At 37.7% G+C, this 21,350-nt stretch overlaps 1 protein-coding gene across 5 annotated transcripts in view; it reads right to left on the bottom strand.

Annotated features, from left to right (window-relative positions):
- The window catches only part of TBL1X (transducin beta like 1 X-linked), a 196,404-nt gene that overhangs the window by 101,032 nt on the left and 74,022 nt on the right, over positions 1-21,350 (bottom strand). The window contains exon 1 of one of the 5 annotated variants that reach the window (XM_054078633.1): positions 10,570-10,792. The exons of the other annotated variants lie outside the window; for them this stretch is intronic. The gene's annotated coding sequence lies outside the window, so the exon portion shown is untranslated. Of the gene's footprint in view, positions 1-10,569; positions 10,793-21,350 lie in introns of those variants that run through there. 5 annotated transcript variants of the gene reach the window in all.

Here is a 21,350-nt window from a genome sequence, read left to right as displayed (position 1 = left end):
TTCAAGGCCTTAAAGATATCAAACATGAGATGTTCTTTCTGATCATACAAACTTTATGCTGGTTAAGCAACGATACCAAAGAGACGGTGACTAAAGACACAGAATGTTTTTGTTATACTGCAGGTTATCTTCCGACATTATCTTTTCCTTTCACCTAAATCACTTGTAGAGCTATAGGTATAAAAACTATTTGTATTGAACTAAATTACAGATTAACTATGTGAATTATAATCCTCCCCCAATTAAAATGCATGGCATACAGTAATAGGTCATACTGTCTGGACACCAAAAATACAGCTGAGAATATTGGCTGGAGAAACACACTGAACAAACAAAAGAGCAGAAACATGAATTTATCTGCACCAAAAAGGGCTGTGAAAAACCTGAGCATTTCAAGACAGACAGACAGAAAAAAAAAAAAACCCTCCAAGAAATGTCACACAGACTATGGTGAAAAGCACTGGTCTGGCAGTTTCTTATCTGAGGAAACCTGTCCTTTGAACTAGCCATTAACCTAGGTATTTCACCACATTTGAACGTATTTTAATAAAATATTGCAACAGTCAGCAGTAGAAGTGAAATTCCAGAATACAATACTTCAAAATTATCGTCTGCATGTTACAGGAAATAACTTACCTGCATTTCATTCTATTTGATTGGTTAATCTGATTAACCTGATAGTGGCTATCTCATCTCCTATGACTTATATGAGTATCTATACCTCTACATTGAGACTAAATTCACCTTTTCACTAGCATATACAAGAAAAGTTTTTTTGCATATTGACATTGGGATGTCTTTAATGAGTTTCAGTAAGATATTCTATCTCAATACATGTGATGTTCTATGCTTTAATGCTATTCTGATACCATAAACAGTATAATCTAATGATCTTTGGTTTGTTTCATTTCATTTTTCCATCTACTTTAAAAAGTACTTTTGCTAATAAAACTCACAGATTTTTAATGACTCTCGGTCTGTACTTTATCGAAGGGACACACAGGAACAGTAGCAGACCTTAGTACTAGTACATGGTTATCTAAATGACTTAGCCGATACATGATTTATATTCTGTGTCTCGTGGTATATTCAGACATAGTAAAGTTTATAAAGCATGTTCCAAAGCCATTATGAAAAATGTTGAAGTGTCAAATGTAACTTAAAAAAAAAAAAACCGAAGACAAAACCACACCAAAGCTTGAAAATTCAACTAATTAGTTAAACTTGTTGAGGTAAGAGACGGACTTCTGAAATCTTGAAAACTGCAAAGTCACTTTCCTTTTTTACTGAAGCTTCCTTGGTCTCGCTACTGCAGCATGAAAGCCCAAAGGTCCTGATTCTGTTGCTCCAAATAGAATTTCTTGAAAGACTGCAAGTACTAAAGAGCTTAAGAATGGAAAGAAGAAAATGCTTCTCACTACTTCCAGCACCATGAAGTTTCTTGCAGTGTTTAATGCTGATCTGTACACCAACTTTATTTTTAAATTCTTCCAGCTCTGTTCAATAAATAGTAGATCTGGGTTTTTTCAATGCTAAAGTGAGAAATTAAGAATATCTGAAAGCCACAGAGATCAGGATAATAATCTGAATTAAATGCAGACAGTTATTTTCTACATATACGCGTACATCCTAACATAACACTGCACCTCCACATACATCTTATAGCACTGAAGTTCACCCAGCCAGTATGTGGTATTACTTTTGTTGAGCATTAAAAGGTCATTTTTCCCAGGGTCTGAGAAGTGCAATTATCACTGACTTCAAAACAAAAGGGAAGCAGGCTACAGTTCTGGAAACCATGCCAGTCTTTTCATTTCAGAAACTAAACTCTCCTTCTTCAAAATGAGATAAACATGAAAAGTGAGAACAGGTATTCACACAGAAAGATATCTGCTAGCATTATGCTGTATTAAATGAAACAGAATGTTTTTATTTCATGATGCAACATGTCAGGGGGTTCACGTCACTTAGCTTTGATTCCAGTTTAAGTATATGGATGCTGATGCCTAAAGCTTGGTTGTATGGATATTTGGTCTTCATTACAGTGAGTGGTTTTCTTGTATTACATTAGCAGGAAAAGAAGGACTTAATAGCAAATGATTCATTGAAGTGAAAAGAAAAATTACAGATAGCAGATACAAAGATAGCAGCAACAAAAAGAATCATTAAGAGTCTTTTTGCATCTCACTTTACAGATTTTGTTTACATCGAAGTGTTTTAGTGAGATGCAAGGTGTTAGTCATTTTTTGCCCCAGCCTTTGAAATTATTTAGGAAAATTCTGAGGCATAGGCTAAGAGGCTTAGAAGATCTGCTTAGAAATTTTGGAGGACAGGTATTAAAAAGTTAAATTTCATCAGGGTAGCAGTTAACCTAGCCACGTTCCCCATTCTATCCACTGTAGTCTGCAATTTCGGGCTGCAGTCATGCTTCTTGTTCTGAGCAAAGCCTCACTGGTGTAGCCTTCTTCCCTTGCTTCTCTTAATCACTCTTTCCTTACATTCCTGCCGAACATTGCTGCCTCTCAGTATCTGTGGAATTACTGCTTATGTCAAAAAGATCTTGATGGAAAGAGTTCAGAGAGTTGATGCTAAAAAGTGTTTAAACCAACTTAGATTATAGTGAACAGATCAAGTTAGGGAGTGACTACACGATCAATTAAATCTCCTGGGAGCAGAACTGAACAGTTGTGAACAGTGGGGGACAGGAGCCTATTCAGCCAATTCAGCTGCTGCCAGAATAAAATGGTGGGAGAGTCAGAGATCTGCCCTTGTCCTTAGGTTTTGTTCCTTTCTTTTCTTTTCCCAGTATCAAAAATCCTCAGGCTGCCAAGTTTCCTCAAAACAATTACCTCTCCAGCAGTACCCATGTTCAGACATTTATGGAAGTCAAGGCGCATCAATATGGTAGCTAAAAAACGTACTCAAAGCAAACACCCAACTACCCAAACACCATCTCAGCAAACCAGCAATGAGCTTAAACACAGTCATCCACGCGTCCTCAATTCACCTTATTATTGCGCCTCCAGTTACTGCAGCACTGACAGGATGCAACATCTCCCACTGTTTGGGGGCTGCCCCTAAAGGTGAGCCATATGTTTTGCAATACCTAGAAACAGCAGGATGAGATAAGGAAATCAGTGCAGCCTTACGGCAGAGTTGCTTTGATTTCACTGCTTTGTGTCCTGCTCTTCTCTTTCTTCCTTTTCTTTTTTTTTTAAGCATTAGCTTTTGCAATTTAATTTATCTGGGTTAAGCCTATGGAAAAACAATACAAATACTGTGTTTGCGTTTGTGTGTGTGTGCATGCACGCGTGTAATGCCTAGGAAATCTCCTGTGTTATCTGTCTGTGTAACATTTTACCTTCCACTAGACAAATATATTTTTACACGGTCTGGAATCAAAACAATATTCTCAGCATTCAAGACATTCTGTCATCGCTGTCCATTTGTTGCCCTCTAGGTTTCTCTCAGCTGGCAAATTTCCCATTTAAGGAATTATCAGATTCATCTGCTTAGACAAGGCTGCAAAATAAAATGAAAAGCTGGATTATTCTAAAGAACTCATAATTTTCTTCCAGGCCAGAAAATCCAGTGCATGAGAGCTGAACACTGACAGCAAATGGAACCAATCTCTCAGAGTTCACAATTCTACTTCACTATACTCTGCAAAATCTAATTTTGACTAAGATGCCACAACATTTATTTTACATTTTACTTCTTTAAATATGTTTATTGCCACTTATTATGCTAACCTGTTTTGGAGCCCTGAATATTATGCTCATAGGCAATGTTTTTTAATACTGCAGCTCTAGTAAGCATGTGGCTTGTTCATACCACTGCTTCTAGGCAATTTTTCATAAAGAATTACCAATTGCTTTGCTAACGTTTTCCCTATATCATATTTTTTTTTGCAGAGAGAAAGTGTAAGAAAAAAAGGAAGAAAATGTGCAAAAATGAATACATTACCAGTTTTCTACAGCAAGATGGTTTGGGATTTGCTTGTGTGATGGAGTAGCTTTTATGTCAGCTGCTGTACTGCAAACCCATGCTTATGTTTCTGGACCCACTGGCTGTAGCTTCAAGGTTTCTGGAGGCATATGCCATGGTTGTTATTACTGTAATACTCTAAAACCCTTTCACATCAAAGTGTGGGAACACTACTTTCTCTCTCTACGTAGAAAGAAAACTGTGGGAAGGTCTGGAGAAATGTCACAACATCCATTTTCCTTACTCAACAGCTAAAGCAGGTTTCATTTTCTTGCCTCAGATGAGTGAACTAACAAAACCTGTCAAATTCAGGTTAGAGATTCATGCTGAGTGTGTACGCACATGCACGTGCACCAAGTTAGGTGGAAGATGAACATAAGAGAAATCCAAAGTGATCCTAAAGTGACTGACATATAGCAAACCTGTTATAGAGTCAGAACTCCTTTACGGAGACTACTGTATTCCAGTACTGATACTAAACCACTACTTTATGCTGTTCACCCAAGTAAAAATCTATTTCAAGGTGTTATATTTGTTATAACAGTGATTAATCAATTTCCTTTTTAGAGCCTCCTCTGAGAGCTTAAAAATTCATGATTCACTTTATTAGTATTCTGTAAAGCTTGCCATATTCTTTGAGTGCTATGATTAAATTTATCTGTTGTTGCTAACGGTCACAATATGGAAAACATTTCATATGAAAGCCACCGTTCCACATAAACCAAATGGATCTCCTTAAACACACTGCAAATCCTGAACAAAAAAGGATTGCAAGTGACAAACCCTTTTCATTTATTCTCAAACAAGCTAACTTGAATACGCTGTTTGTGCAAAAGGCAGACAGGATGGACTTGTGAAAAAGTACTGCAAATGGAACAAATAAAGTACTACACTACATTCACCACATTTTAATTGGAAACAAACTCATTTGGGTTCAGGCTCACATTTTACAAGACAAAAACTCATCCAAGGTTTCATGCTATGAAATGAAGACTACTCCGAAGCATGATGAATTTGGAATTCTAATGTGTTCTAGTTCATCAATAAATTTTGAGATCTTCTATTAGGTTTCAAAGGCCTTCAGATTGTCTTATTTGTTTAGCCTGCATGTTCTAGAAGTCCAGGCTTGGGCACCAAAAGATACTAAGTACTACACTTTGCCACTGCGAGCATAAAAAAATTATTAAAGGAATCAAATCAACTGTTTAGTGAGACTGAATCCATCACCCATGGAAATTGCCAGAGACAGAGACCTACAAACACATTTTGGTTTTACTGAATAAAGCAAGATATAATAGCATACAATCCCAATAAAGCGCCAACCAATAAATAATTTTGTGCCATCTGAAACAATAGTTCATTCTGCAACCTGAAGTCAAGCACAAAGACTAGCAAGACATACTGCAACGTAATAAAAAGCAATGAAAGAAGAGCAATGTATCAAGGTATCTCTCATTAAGTAATACTATTACCAGATTCTAGCAACATAAACTATGGTTGATATCCGAGAGATTTCTCTCTTGTGAGCGTTGCAATGTATTCTCTGGAAGAAGAAAGTTCCTTATGCAGAAGTTAAATGATCTTCTTGTTTGCCCTTTATTTTTCTGTGAGCTGCTGAGCTATTCAAAACTATGTAACTGAAGGGTGTTTACAGATGGAAAAAGCACCTTGGTTCTAAAACAGGCACTAGTGACTTTTTTAGAAATATCAGGTTAAAAATAAACCAGCATAAAATCACATTGTATTGACTCTGTGACTCTAAAAATGAACTCTAGACTGTCATTACAATTAAAGGTGATGAATACACTCTAATTAACTGTTGATTTTTTCAGGTACAGGCATCCCTCCACCAAGGCACTTCACTTATCTTTCCCTGTGAAAAGGGGGCTCAAATACTATCATCAGATGGCAATGCAGACCCACCATGGGGCCAGTGAAGGGGCCCTTCATTAGAAGTCTGCTAACAGATGCAAAGATTCTGCAAAATTCTTTAAAAAAACCCAAATACATTATTTTGATATTTATTGCCTTCTATGAAAGATAAGTGACTCAATGTTGGGAAGGGCTTTACAAGGCTAATATTTTGTCCCTGTCTAATGTTTGGGGGTTTTTTTTGGCTCCGTGATGTGCCTGCCTATTATGAGACTAAACTTATTCCAGAGAATAAATTAAGCAATAAGACACGACAAGCAGCACATTTGTAGGCAATTTACTTACCACCTGAGGCATGCTACAGCAGCTCATGGCCAAAGGCTGAGTAACTTAACCATTCCATAAATGCAATAATAATCAAACTGAAATGCATAGCATTGGGAGACTTATTCCTATCACGATATGGAATTTATACATAGGACCAAGTACCTCTGTGCATTTAGTGACTGTCATTAAATAAATGATATTGTTGTGAAAAGTTTCCTTTGACCGTTGTTCTGAAAATCCTATCCAGTACAAATTAAATATGGAGGTTTAAATACATTGTTCTGTGACCAGATGTTGCTTGTGAAACGACAACTACTCCCTGGACTGTAGGTTCAGTATTAATCTAAAGAATCCATGCAGATTAAAGAACTGGGCAACAAAAGACAGCACAGATATTAGCCACTTCAGAGATTTAGCAACTGGCCTGTACTATCCTGATCACATACCTATTAGTTAAGGTCTAGATGTGGAAGCAACAAAGAACTAATTTAAAATAATTTATTTTTTTCACAGTGCTACCTCATCTCCTTCTGAAGAGACGATGCATAGACATGCAGCTGTGCTACCGAACATCGTTTACTTCATTGCTCCAGCTTTACTGAGTAAAAAAAAATGAATTATTTAGGTTTGTGATCTATTCACCAGTCACAGTAAAGTTCACCTCCTAAATAAATAGTGCGACAAGCTGGCTTTAATTTGTACTCAGCATACCAACAATTGATTTTTCCCATAAACTCACTCTCTCTCTGCTCTGCTTTGTAACTACACAGCCTGATCTGGTTTAAACCTTCTGGGGAGAGCTGCCTTCCACCCACATTTCTAAAAACTCAAAAAAATAAATATGACTGAGGCTTGAAAAGATGTGAAGATTTACTTGTGATGTGGAAATACTGGACAGTAAAAAGTTTTACAAGAAATTGCAGCACCTGTTTGTTCTATTGTCTTCATTCCGCTCTAATGAGTGTAAATCTGTAAGGAGGGCTATTTTTAAAGACAAAGATAAGAATAATTTCAAAAAATGAGAATTAGGTACTGGATTTTCTGTTCCTGTCTCTTCTACCTCACTTCCCCGAAACACAGCAAAAAAAAAAAAACAACATCCCCAGTTGAATACTAAATACAAACATATGTAAATAAAACCAAAATCCTTCAAACATCAGCAGACTGGTGTTTTCCATGTTCATTAGTAAATGAATTACATTACATTCAAGCTCTCGGATGTTAAAGACAAACACACAGCTTTGGGACAAGCTACTATTGCTTCTAATGCTGAACCAAAACAAGCTAACAAAAAAATCCAAACAAGACTATTGTTGTTTTCTGATTTAATAAATTATATTCCATAAAGATGTTTCTTACAGTTTAACGGACTTGCAGTCTCATACTGAAAGAATTGGGTTTGTGTTCCAGTTTACAAAAGTCTTTTCATGGATTTTAAATTTTTTTTACTTTTTTTCCACAAAACACAATTCTGCATAATATACACGATATTTAAAATTATTTAAAATACAAATTTAAAATTAAAGGACCATAAAAACAGGCTTACTACATCACATCAAATATCCACGTTAGCCGGTACCTCTTCTTTAACCATGGTAAAAGCAGGTATCTAATGAAGGATATATGAACAAGGACACAGAGGTACTCTCCCAGTCCCAAGAAGCCTACAGCTCTGGGACCTCCTGATGGTTCCGGTATGGAGACACACCATGGCATGTTTTAGCAGAAGAATTTATGAGCAAAGAATAAAATCCTGTGGTAGATTTGCGGCAGGTATCACTGTTCAATCACTTTATCAATGACCTGGACAAAGGAATAGACTGTGCCCTTAGTAAGTCCGCAGGTGACACTAAACTGGGAGGAACTGTCAATCTGCTTGAGGGTAGGGAGGCTCTACGGAGGAATCTGAACAGGCTGGATTGATGGGCTGAGGCCAACCTGATAAGGTTTAACAAAGCCAAGTGCAGACTCCTGCACTTGGGGCACAACAACCCTGTGCAGCGCTACAGGCTTGGGGAAGAGTGGCTGGAAAGCTGCCTGGAAGGTGTTGGCGTGTTGGTTGACAGCCGACTGAACATGAGCCAGCAGTGTGCCCAGGTGTTGGCCAATACCATCCTGGCTATACCAGAAATGGTGTGCCCAGCAGGACCAGGGAAGTGACTCTTCCCTGTAGTCTGCACTGGAGAGGCTGCACCTCCATTGAGGTTCTGGACCGTATCCAGAGAAGAGCAACGAAGTTGGTGAAGGGTCTGGAGAACAAGTCTTACGAGGAGAGGCTGAGGGAACTGGGATTGTTCAGCCTAGAAAAGAGGAGGCTGAGGAGAGACCTTATCACTGTCTACAACTACCTGAAAGAAGGTTGTAGAGAAGTGGGTGTTGGTCTCTTTGCCCAAGTGATAGGTGATAGGATGAGTGGGAATGGCCTCCAGCTGCGCCAGGGGAAGTTTAGATTGGACGCGAGGAAGAACTTCATCACTGACAGGGTTATCAAGCACTGGCACAGGCTGCCCAGGGAGGTGGTTGAGTCACCATCCCTGGAGGTGTTTAAAAAGTGGGTAGATGAAGTGCTTAGGGATATGATTTAGTAGTGGACAGGTACAGTTGGACTTGAGGATCTCAAAGGTCTTTTCCAACCAAGGGGTTCTATGATTTTACGAAAAGTAAAGTTTGTAGAGGTGACAGACCTATCAAAGAGTTAACCAGAGAAATGCTCTTGTATATGTCTTCCTGTTTGAAAATTCAACTTCAGGAATATTGTGCCTCTGGTAAAATGGTGTTCTTTTCATGTGAGTGTAATCATTTGGCATTGTGCCTAAGAACATACCCCAAGTATGCAGTGATCTTTAGGACAAGCCTATTGCTTGCTTATATTTTCCACGCAGTCAGTCCTCAGGTTTCCATGAAATCCTTCAAACTACAGGGAAAGAATTCTTGTAGTTTGGAGATGAAGTGCCAATGTCTTCTGTTACAGCTGCTGCTGCACTGTTTTCTGCTTGATTCTAGCTGAATAATTAAATACACTTTAGTCCTTCTGACAGCCTTAGACTCAGTATGGCTGTTAATCAATATCACATAAAAGGGAATTAGGCTTAGGCAACTGTTGCACAAGGCAGAATGGATAATGCAAGAGGGAAAGAGATCGCCTTTTTAGAGTAAAAGACTGGTTTTCTGTATTTTACAACGCATCCCACCAAATGTGCACACAGACTGGTGAACATACAATGCACACACACAGATGTGCAAGGGAATCCAAATTAACCTCAGAGATCTGTTACACCCTAACAGCAACCAACCATCACTTCTTCCATTCTTTCCTAAATCCCTCATCTCCACATGTTGCAGAAATTAAGGTAAACTCTCAGCACAAACATATTTAAAGCATTCAGTTTATAGGGAAAATTTGACTGCAAAAAAAACATTTCTGAAATTTCACCATGTGATTGCAAAAGGGAAAGATAAAGAAAAGACAACATTTAACAAAAACTACCTGAACTCTCCTCAGTCCAAAATATTCAGAAAGACTTCTGTTTCCAATAATTTGAGGCATTTTCCTGAACTCTCTAAACTGGCCACAAGTTATGTATTTTTTCACCCTTTTCTCATCCTGCAACGAATCAATAGGGTATTACGAGCAATCCTACGCTGAGACTCCCAATGAATAAAAGACTCAGATGAAGGGGTGCAAATTTTTGCTACACTGCCCTGCCATCAGGCTTATGCTCAGATCCACCCAGAGACAAAGAGACACAATTCTGAAGACTCTTCAACGCCTCTTTTCTTCTGACGAAATACTCCAGCACTGAATTTAGAAACACTTAAAACTTACAAATGAACTCAGAAGTCAAAGAGCAACAATTTCAGGTGGTTAAATAAATAAATTAACAGTGATGACACCATAAGCCACTGACAAGAGAGGTGAAAGACTCCATTTACTCTTCACAGTCCTCTATTCTGGGTGGCCTCTTATATTTCATGTTTAAAGACCTGATATTTATAAAACACGCCAATTCAACTTTAACCCATGCACAGTGTAAAACGAACAGCTCTGAATAATGAAGAATAGGCAGCATTTAAAATGGAACACACTATATAACTGATTATTCATTACATATTTTCTGAAGCATTTAGCTGAAATTTAGTTTTGCAAGAAGCTAGAACAGTGTTTTCCCCCATTCCTACTGGTGGCATGAACAGAACCTGTGTGTTCTGTGTCTGATTCATAACTCATTTCCATTTTTTTGTTTCACCAAGATTTGCCTTAAGCTGTAAGAAGTGTGCTTCAGCTAGCACCTCCCTCAAAACGATCCAGAAAACATATGCCATATAGCACACAGTCCACACCCGTGAATCACAGAAAGAAGAGCAGAACAATTTCAAACCAACCTGGGCTTTTTCATTTTCTTCAGTCCCTTCCCTGGAACTGCTTAGCCTTAAGGGAGGCTGGACAGTTTCTGGTTCCCAAGCCAGAGAAGCAATGGTGGTGTGCCAGAGCTATGCTGCTGGATTGGCCAGGGAAGGCACCAGCAGGACAAACAGGACACCTCTGTATATGAAGGGAGGAAAGGCAGAAGGGGCAGCCATGGCCAGAAATGCCATGGTCCCCGCTAAGTGCCCTGAGCTTTAGCTGTGTGTGCAGTCTAAACTCCTCCTGAAGGGGTGCAAATGGTGCCTTGCTGCTGTTATCTCCCCCTCCCAGAGCTCTCCCACTTCACTTTAGCCAACACCCTACATGTTTTGTGGATCTTGGCCAAAAAGATTCTGGTGCTGCATAACCATTTACACACTGATATTTTATTTACTTTTTTTCATAACTTCTTAGCACACACTGATTAATATATAATGAAATACAACCTTTATACCACCTGGATACTGCAGTTTGCTTACCGTGAAGCTGTGTTGCACACATACCTAAGGAACAACATGTGCTAACTCACGTTTACTATATTTAAACACCATTTAGGTAGAAAGTAATGAACAACTCCTTCTTATATAAAGGGTCATCATTTTTTTTAAATGGAAAATAACACTGTAAAAAACCTCATCTTTTAAACACAGTAAGATCTCCTGAAACAATGTTCTACCAGTTAATAAATGTTTATGTAAAACATGCATGGCATTTAATAAAATAGTTCTGCATTTTGAACCAATTCAACACACGCAAAAGGGAATTACCTATAACTAGCAAAATTGAGTATTTCTGGTCCCCATGGCCTCCAAGATTTTAAAATCAATTCACGTCAGCCTCTCTCTTTGGTTTTCTTATGAAATTACTAACTGGGAGAAAGTAGGGGCTTTCCTGCCTAGTAATCTCCCAACCAATTTCTCATCTTTCTCACCTTCCCTAAGTGATTCACTAAATTCATAAGCAGAATGAAGAAAAGCCCTTCATCCGCTGGAAAGGCAACACTTGCCAAATGTGGGCTTACTAACTTGGCCAAGTCCAGGTACATAGTTAGTCTTCTAACAGTTGAGTTGATGACTTACTGTCTGAATGTTATTTTCATTAGATCAATGAAAATAATAAATATAGGACTTAACAGATTCTGATTTTGCATAGCACTTAATAGGGCTTCTAGAACCGTTTCATATTAAATCTCAACAAAAATCTGTTCCATTTCTAGCAAAAATTCAAATGTTTTATTCTTAAGAGATTCATATTGACTTGTGATTCAGCAGAATCTCCTCATGATGCAGCAATCATCTGGAGTGGATGCAGTGTGTCAGGAAACACTGCTAGACTTGCAGAACACTGATTAAAAAGCAGGTCTTAAAAAATGGAAGAGGTAAGTACAGCTATAGTGAAAGCATCCAGAGAAATTCAAGCCAGAGTCAAAAGACAAAGCTACAAAAATAAATGCACAGCTCAGTTCCCAAAATAGTTTACATCACTAAACTAATCTCTCCTTCTGTAGGGTCACAGCCAAGTGTCATTGTATTTCTAAACTGAAGCCAAAAATAAATGTATACAGAAATTATATTTAAATAGGCCAAGTATGCCACCTTCAAAACTTGATTTTCTGTGACGACTTCAGGAAGTGTCTAAATGCAAAGTAATTTTTTAAAACTATGTTTGAGAGAAATATGCATTCTTGCTTAAAACTCGATCTCCCCTAAGTGCCTTAATTTAATCCAACTGACCACAATGTCGAACAATTTAGCTCAGCATATAAAGACCTTATTTCTCCCTTCCATCAAAATGACTGCCACACAGACGAGTCTGTTAAATGGGATATCTCTGCACCTCCTCTAGACAGTTTTCCTCTGACACCTTCCTCTTTTCTTTATTACAGAGGCTATGGCTGGAATGGAAAACAGCATGAGACAAATCTTCCTTTAATTAGTGTAGATTGGTTTGCCATGAATCAACAAATACACACCACCAGTGCTACCACTATAGCTGTCTTTGTCTCGAAGGCCTATTTGTTTGCCTCCAGTTTTCACTAGAACTCAGCTGCCTTAATCCCCCATATGCCATTCACCTTCTTATTTCGCTGTGTGCCAATTCTTCACGCTAAAAGGCAGTCTGTACATGTATGGAATTTTTTTTTTTAATTACGTCTCCAACCTACCAGCTGTCAAACTCTACTTGACATTTACAATAGTCCCTGCAGAGTAATCTGTATCTATTCCAGTTTTTTCTGCTGTGAACTACTCTTGCTCTTACTTTATTAATTCCCTTTCAATGTATACTCCTCATATAAAGCTTATCCTTTCTTGTATAAGTCTATATTATGGTTCAACAAGAAATTTGAAATAGAGAAATCGTACATTATTTATGCTGAGGATGAATTGCGTAACGTGCACTGAACAGCAATTCTTCAGTTTGGCAGGCAGAACGCATATTATTCTCTCTCTGTTCGGGCACTCAACCATCACTTTGGACTTTGGGAAAAACAGCTAAACTAAGTTTTCAGTGAAGCTTTGCTATAAACCTCTGCTATAAAGTAAAAGGTGTATCAAGCAACCAACAGTCAGCTTAAATTCCTAGTGTTTTCATGGTTTGCATTTAAGGTTGAATGATAACTTTGCTCTTTCCTTTTACGGCAGCTCTCAACAACAATGAGCAGTCTCAAGAGATGAAAATAGTTTCTTAGTCTGAAAATCATATGGAAAAAATCAACTGCCCTTTAAAAAAAGTTATAAATGTCTGGACAAACTTTTCCCAGATTTTCCTTCTTCAGTTATTTAATGAACATATGGTAATTTATAATGTGAGCTACACTTGTAGTATTTCAAAAATTAGTTATAAACATGCCTAGAGCTATTCAGGTCCTCCCAGGCCTCTAATGACCTCACTCACTACCCTTCCAATATTGTTTGCTTTGGGAACTCTTTGACAGTGAACCCAAGTTCTCACTTCAGTGTCTTCTCTTTGCCTTAAAACTTACCTTAGTTTTCCTCTCTTAGCAAGTACCCTATTGCAATTTAGTTTAATTTCACAAAGATCATCAGATCAGACATCAATTACGACAAATAAAAACCTGGGCCAGCAGGCACAGCTCATTAAAAATATGGATAAAATTAATAAAAGCTCAGCTATATTTGAACTAAGCATTTAAGGAACAATAAGGAGTGAATCATTCAGGTTAGTGAAATGCAGCAGAAACCAATAGTTAGGCTGATGTCTTTTTGACGTGTTTGAGTGAGGCTCCTCTCAAAGTCAGGAGACGGGCACTTCTGGAGCATGAGACACTTGATGGGTGAGACCCTGCCCCAGAGGAGAGGGGCCATGCGCCGGGAGCCTGGCTGAGGGATTGCTCAGAGGTAGACAGACAGCTCTGATACCTGACGCATTTTTCTACTTTTTTTTCTCATGTATGCACGTAAATACGTGTGTGTGTGTGTGTGTGTGTGTGCGCACGCGCGCATTTTTTCCCCCTTTTTTCTCCCAAACAAAAAGAGTTAGACAACATCACTCTGAAAACCCAAACTAACCTGCTTCCATGTATGTTTATGCAGTTTATTTTACATACTGTCATTATGAGGTTTAATGGAACTTCTCTTGCAAATATCCCAGTTTGCTCAATATTCCTTCCTGTTTAATGGAGTTTTAATTAAATTCAGTGTATTGTTTAACTCAATAAAAGTAAAATATTTTTTTTCTCCCTTGCAATCAACATTAACTGCAGATGTAAATCATGTATCAGAAGATGGCAGGTTTTTTTACTCCAACTTCTAGCATTTCCTCAAGTTCTCTAGTGCATTTGGTTTTTCTATTTTTGAAGTCCCATCCTACTCTAAAAAAAAATTATAAACAAAACATGATTGTTGCATGTAACCATGATTTCAATTGACAAAGAAACTGCTCATTTCTTAAATTTCTTCTTAAAATTATATGGAATTACTCTTTGTTTTACATCTTCCTATTTGCAGTTAATTGTATTTTACACTTCATTTGGGGATGCCACAGAGCTCTGTTCTTGAATCCCTTATTTCCCACTCACAAGGGAATCTCATTCAAGTTATTTTAATTATCACTTATGAATAGATACTCTGTGCTCCAGACTTGCCTATTCTCCACTGAAGACCAGAATCTCATCCATTTCTGATGTGACCAGAGCTTTTGGCTGTCAATGCAGAATCATTTTGAACACGTAATACTCTTTTTCCTCCTTGCTCTGCAGTCCTTTTTGCTACCTTAATACTTTTGTTAGTCAACATCACAGTCATGTTGTTTGTCACACAAACTTGTAACCCTCAGTAACATTACTTTTAACCTATACATTATTCCAGATCTCCATCTGGAAAAATCTCTAAAGTTATGTGAGTATGTTTGTTTTTCTACAGAACTACAGAAACACAGAATGGTTTGGGTTGGAAGTGATCTTCAGAGATTATCTACACTCCTGCCATGGGGATAGATGTCTTCCACTAGACCATGTTGCTCAAAGTCTTATCCAGCCTGGACTCAAACACTTCCAATGACAGGGCATCCACAATTTTTCTGAGCAATCTGTTCCAATGTCTATACAACACTTGAATGCAACTCTTATCAATCACAAAGTTTATGCTTAAGATTTCAAGGTAATTTACCACTGAATCACTCCACCATCTCAAATGCAAACTCTTTTTTTTTTTCCTTCTTAAAGCCTTTCATAGTCCCTCTGTGTGTTATTCCACATTCACATCATACTAATTCATTCTGGACTTCAAAGTCAAACAGACTTTCTCTGTTATGGCTAACTAAAGTAATGAAGATTTTCCATGTTAAAATTTTTTGCCACCACACGTGTTTTAATTCCATTAACATTACAGAGGCAGCCAGGATAAGGTTTGGCTAAAGACTTGGAATTTAGTTAACAATCTCGTTGATGTCTGAGCCAGAAAATAATTTAATTCACAATTCTGTAAGCATTTTTGCATGAATAAAAAAGCAGTACACAGGAATTCAGCACATTAAAATATAAAGAACAAGAGGATCTGATCCACAGAATAAGAGCCAATTTCAGTTTCGTAAAATAAAATTTTATGTGTTTAACTTTTTGTGTTGCATGCTTTCCTGAACACAACATGATTCCTTGCTTGCTCATGTTCTTATCATGTCTGCTTTTACTGTATGTTGGGGGAAAAAAAAAACCAAACCTGTAAGTATAATGAAGAGTATTCAGACCACATTTTATGGCACAATCAAACCCTTTGAAAGCCCATTTGCTCTTCCCCATCCCCCTCAGATGCTGAACCCAGGTTATTTCATGTTTACCACACAAACCCACCACCAAGGAAGGGAATTCCAAGGTGTGCTTCAAGAAGCTTTCTAAACAAATAGCTCTTCTGACAGATGTTTTATGTTTTAACATCTTTTCCTAAGAAAAGCTGTACAGTCTTGAAAGTTTTCGAACTCGAGCAGCTACGAGCCTTGGGTGGAATTTCTGCAAACCCATGCGTGGCTTTGTGAGAAAGGCTTTTGATCACAGACATCGGAAATCTCAGGGCAAAGACAATAGCTTGCTAACTTTTTCTTCTCTGCTGTTCCACAATAGCTAACAAAATCGAGATTAGTAAGCTTCTCCTCCAACACAAGTAAAAGTAAGACCAGTCACAGCCAGAGTTTTATTTTGGTAAACCTCTGCAACGCTTTTATTAGGTTACAAGGAAAACATCAAAGCAAGCTTTCAACATATGCAGCACGCGTCGAAAAACTCTTTTGCCTCACTCTCAAATTCACATCTTATCTAAAAGAAACTGAAGAAAAGGCATAGGAGCAAGATTGGAATGACACATCAGACTCATAAAACCCTTAAATATGAAATATCCCAAGAAATCACAATCGATTAACCAAACTTTCCTAATCTGTTTACGTAGTTTTTCTTTCCTCACAGAGTTGAGGGTTTTCTCCCTCCCCTCTATTTGTGTATTTCTCCAAATTCAGGCAGAACTGATTAAGCACTAGAAAAGTGCATTGTTTCTTCTACTCTTTCCTCTCAGCAGGTACTGATTTTTTTGTAACAAAAATGTATTACTCATCTGGCTTATGTCCTCCTAAAATACAGTGGCCAAGATAGAGAAATAAATCCCTTGAGAAGATTGACAATAAATTGAATATTTAATTAGTGTTGTGGACATTATTACATACATGAGCATATGATAAGATTATAATAGTCTCATAATTGTAAGACAGACACTTGGTACGTTACAGGTTATCAGAAAATGTGCATGTGGGCAGAAGCCATTGGACTGGGGGAAGATTTTGTTTTGCATTGGGTCAGTAATGGGAGATTACATAGTGAGAAGCATTGGGATGAAAACTGGTTCTCATTTTCAGATGAAACAAATACTTTATCCTGTAAATTTACCTAAGAGATTTTTTTCTTTCTCCTTCTAAAAAAGTGTGTGACATATTTTCAGTTCATGCGTAAGACTTCAGTTAACTGAATTGTAACAGCTTTTAGGATATGAAAATTGAAGCTTTTTATGCACTGCAGTGTATTTCATTATATATGGCATACACTGACAAAAGAAAAATTAACAATTTATACCCTATATTGCTAACTAATGTTTTCTTAATGGCACAAGAGAAAAGGAAAATAAAGTGAAGGCTTTAATGTTAAACTATGCATCAAAACCACTGAATGGCAGTCATATGTGGCCATATTTGAAAGTGGAAACACCAAGGGCTGAAAACATTCCTTTCTTTCTGAAAAGCTGGGGGAATGGCATTTTACCAGAACACAAACGTATTCTAGATGTGAATTTTCCCAGGTTCGAATGACGTTGGTCCCTCATCTTACTAATTCCTCGCTGACCACTAACATTTTCTCCCACTGAGAGATGAACACAGCTTAGGAACAGTGTCTGAAACAATGCAATTTAATTCTGGCACTAACAGACTACAAACAGCAGCACCGGTTAACACTTCACAGCCCTGTAGGGCGACATTGTTTTGTTTATTTTGATACACACAAGCAGAGGCATACAGAGCTTCCCCAGCCCAGCACCACTTCAAAACACCACCACCACAAAAAAAAAAAAAAAAAAAAAAAAAAAAAAAAACGGGAAAAAAAGGACTACAAAAAGTCAAACACTGTAACAAAGTACCAATCAGTCTTATCCTTGGACAAAACAAAGCCTTAATCAAATAATAAATAAGTAACCTAATATCTCCTTCTGCCTTAAATCCTTCCCCATTCCTTGGCGACCCCCACTTCCCTTGAAAACCAGATGGCCCAGGCAATATGCCCTGAAGGTCAACAGATGCACCACGTATTTGGATAAAGAAAAGGTATATAATATCTTTAATAATATTTCCAGATGATAAAACTGGAAAACACACAGTGAAAAAAAGCATGAAAACATCTACAGTAACTAAACAAACCAAGTCCTGTTACTGTGTTAAAGTATCCAAGACACCAATTAAATCAAAAGCCAAGTAGTGAACTCTTATTAATGCTATGAATAATAAATAACAAGAGTAAAGAAGATTGATTTCTTTTTTTTAAATTATTGTAAGAAATTTTATAAAGAAAGGATACTAGATAACTCTGGGGACTGGTAATGGATATGGCTGCTTATTTGTCATGGCTGTCAAAAGTTATTAATTTCAAGAATTCCCTGTTTTTACAAAACGTACCCATGTCTTTTGGCTTCATAGGAAATTTATGTCACCGGGTGAGTAGATGAATGCATGCATAGGTGAATGAACAGGTGAACGATTTAGCCTGGAGTGCGTTGGCTGAATCTGCACTCAGTTCCAGCAAAGCATGTCTGGAGAGAATCAAATAAATTAAAGATTAAACTATTCCAGATTATTACTGGTGAATTTGAGGTCCAAATCCAGGTTTGTGGATATTAATCTGAAAACAATTCTAGCAACATTATTGTGCTACACACTTTGTGTTCTGCTACTTCCAGATTCAAATTTGTCCAATTTACTGACAAAACCAACTTTTTAATTGCTGGCTCTATCAGAAATACAGGTTGTTCCTTTCATCAGAACATCCACAACAAACCAGTCCCTTCTGGTCCCTGTCATAACTGGGAAACTGTGTATTTGTTATCTTTTGTGCATGGGTACAGTTGTGATTACCACTGATTGCCTAAGTTGGATCCCAAGATGACAGAACTGCATATTAAGGCTAAGGTTGTGTAGACATCCTATAACTTACTACTCATAGGAATACAGAGGTGTATCTATGCAGATATTTCAAGCTCATAACACACACATACACACAAAAGAGCAGATCAAAGTAATTTGGCACTCTTTCCTCAATAGGAGATAACTTGTTAGCCAATAGCAACTTGCTCGTGTGTCCCCTTTTTACTCAAGAGTAGATCTATGCTGCCTTTTAAAATATATTTTGTATTTGTACTTGTATGCAAAGAATATAATAAGAACCTAATAAATATAATAAAACCTAATCCTGCCTGAACCTACAACCCTATGAGTCAAAAGGCCTTCAGCTACCTGCTGTTAGCAGCACAATTCTAATATGGATGTGCTTCTGTGGCCAAAAAGTGTTAACAACCCTTAGCCTTGCACTATATTAGCAGTGCAAAGCAGCTTCCACAGAAGCAACTGATGAAAGCCAGACAGTATTTCTCTGGCAAAAAGAGACAGGCAAGGGAGAATACCATATCCACTCTAGTGGCCAGAATTTCAAAAGTAGGTCTGATCCTCAGATCTGAAGACCTGCTTCTACTAGAAAGCCTCTTCTGGCCTAGAAAAGATGTCATTCTTACAAGCAGAAAGCGTTTCTTCGCCATCAAGGACCTATCGTCTTCACAGGTGACAGAAGATACAGCGATAGAAGCACCCACCGAGCCCTACGGTGTAGACCAAATCAGAAAAGGTAGCCTTTCAGGGGACAGCAAACTGAACTGCAAAACAAGGCAGCACTACCGTGCCAGGCATTTGCTGTCAGTCCCAAAACTTAGACTGAAGAATGTAGGCACACAAAATGAAAACTGAAAATCACATAGCCGAAAAAAGAAAGAAAACCAAAACAAAACATACATGTGCTCTATGATTTTATTCGATTTTTCCCCCCCCCATCAGTTTAAACGTTAAAGCAAGCTCTGTCTCTGGGGTTCTCAATCTAGAATCGCTAATCAAAATAAAAAAAAAAAAATCCATTTACAGACTGTTTAGGCCTCTATGCACAGATAAGTGTGACTATAGAATTTACTTGATAACATTGGTAAGAAAATCCATTCGTGTGAGAATAATAGTTAAGACAAATTCTGTTCTGTTTTAGAGCTGTCAACATCCTCATGACTTTGGGTCCTCTGAGTATGCTACAGACTCTCTCATTTAAACACCTACTGCTGATCCCCAGAAACAGTGCCAAACGCAGGCAACAGGACAGAGAAATGCAAGGAGAGACAACAGTGAAGCTTCCTTCCCCTATGAGGGGCTTCAGCATTGTGTTCACAAGCACGTTTTACAACAAATCTTTGTAATTTAAATGTATTTGTTTTGTATTCGGATGGGCATGAAAAGGCATCCTTTCAGTACTCCTGAAGATACAGTAATATTATACTCTTGAAGAAGGTTTAGAAGTCCTGAAGAGCGTTTTGTTTTCCTCCTTCCCATTCCCATGCCCCAATAGAAGTCAGAATGCATGCCGTATTTTCAGCTAATAAAGAAGCCAGAGGGGGTATATATGAAACAGGGACAGTCAATACATCCTAAAGTAGTACTGTAAACGTATATTCTATTTCAAGGAAACCTGCAAGTGCTGAGAAATTAAAGCTATTAATCTGAATAATTTTATTCATTTCCATAATCTCACTGTGAAGACTATGGAATCTGTCCAGAGACTTCACTAGATTTTTTGGTGTGAATAAGGAGTAACATCATTATGTCAATGGAATATGATCACAACCTAAGAAAAGGCTATTACAGATGAAATTGAAAAACAAAGCAGCATGCATGTCAGCAAAGCAACCAGCTGATTTCTGCATTTGGTTGTGTGGAAAGGGAGAAGTTACGTAAAAACAGAAGACAGTGAAAGCTGCTGCATTTTTAGAACACAGAGAATGCAAATTTGTAATAATTTTACAGTAGGTCAGGCTGGGGGCCTAACATTGGCAGCCTAGCATTCATACTCGATAACAAAAATGCCAGCAGAAATCTTCCCAAAGCAGCTCTGTATTACTAATCCATTGAAACATTTCTTTGGCAAAACAGAACATCAATAACATTATCTTATAAGTTTTCTATTTTTAAAACATTTGGAATTACGCTAGATAGGTCTAGTGCTCAAATCACTTTGTTGCAACATTTTAAAACAAAACCAAAAACTCCTAGCCTCATCTGAATTATTTATTCTTCTCTTCAGAATTACAAACCAGTGAATATCAGTATAAAGAAGCCCAGAAGCATCCAATCCATCCAGGTGTGAAATTTCAAGATATAACATAAATATTGTTTATAAAACAAAAACCTTGATCCATAATAATGTTCCCTTATTTGTACTAAGCTGCTGCCTAGGAATCCTAACCATGAGCCTCATACGCAAGACGATATTAAAATCTAGAAAAGTCTAGATAGGAAAAGAGACAAGATAGTCCTTGTCCCCAGAAATCATAATTTAAGAATAAAATCAGAGATACAAGATGCATCCTGGCAGATGAAAAGTATAACAAAACGCGTATGCCTCTCGGCCACACTGCAAAGGAGATACTCGCATTTGCCTAAATACTGAAAGACACACTGTGTTCTGTTA

This window comes from Cuculus canorus, chromosome 1, assembly GCF_017976375.1.
Source record: "Cuculus canorus isolate bCucCan1 chromosome 1, bCucCan1.pri, whole genome shotgun sequence".
Classification (NCBI taxonomy): Eukaryota; Metazoa; Chordata; class Aves; order Cuculiformes; family Cuculidae; genus Cuculus; species Cuculus canorus.
The sequence above is the reverse complement of the archived record's forward strand: the minus strand, read 5'-3'. Positions and strand labels throughout refer to the sequence as shown.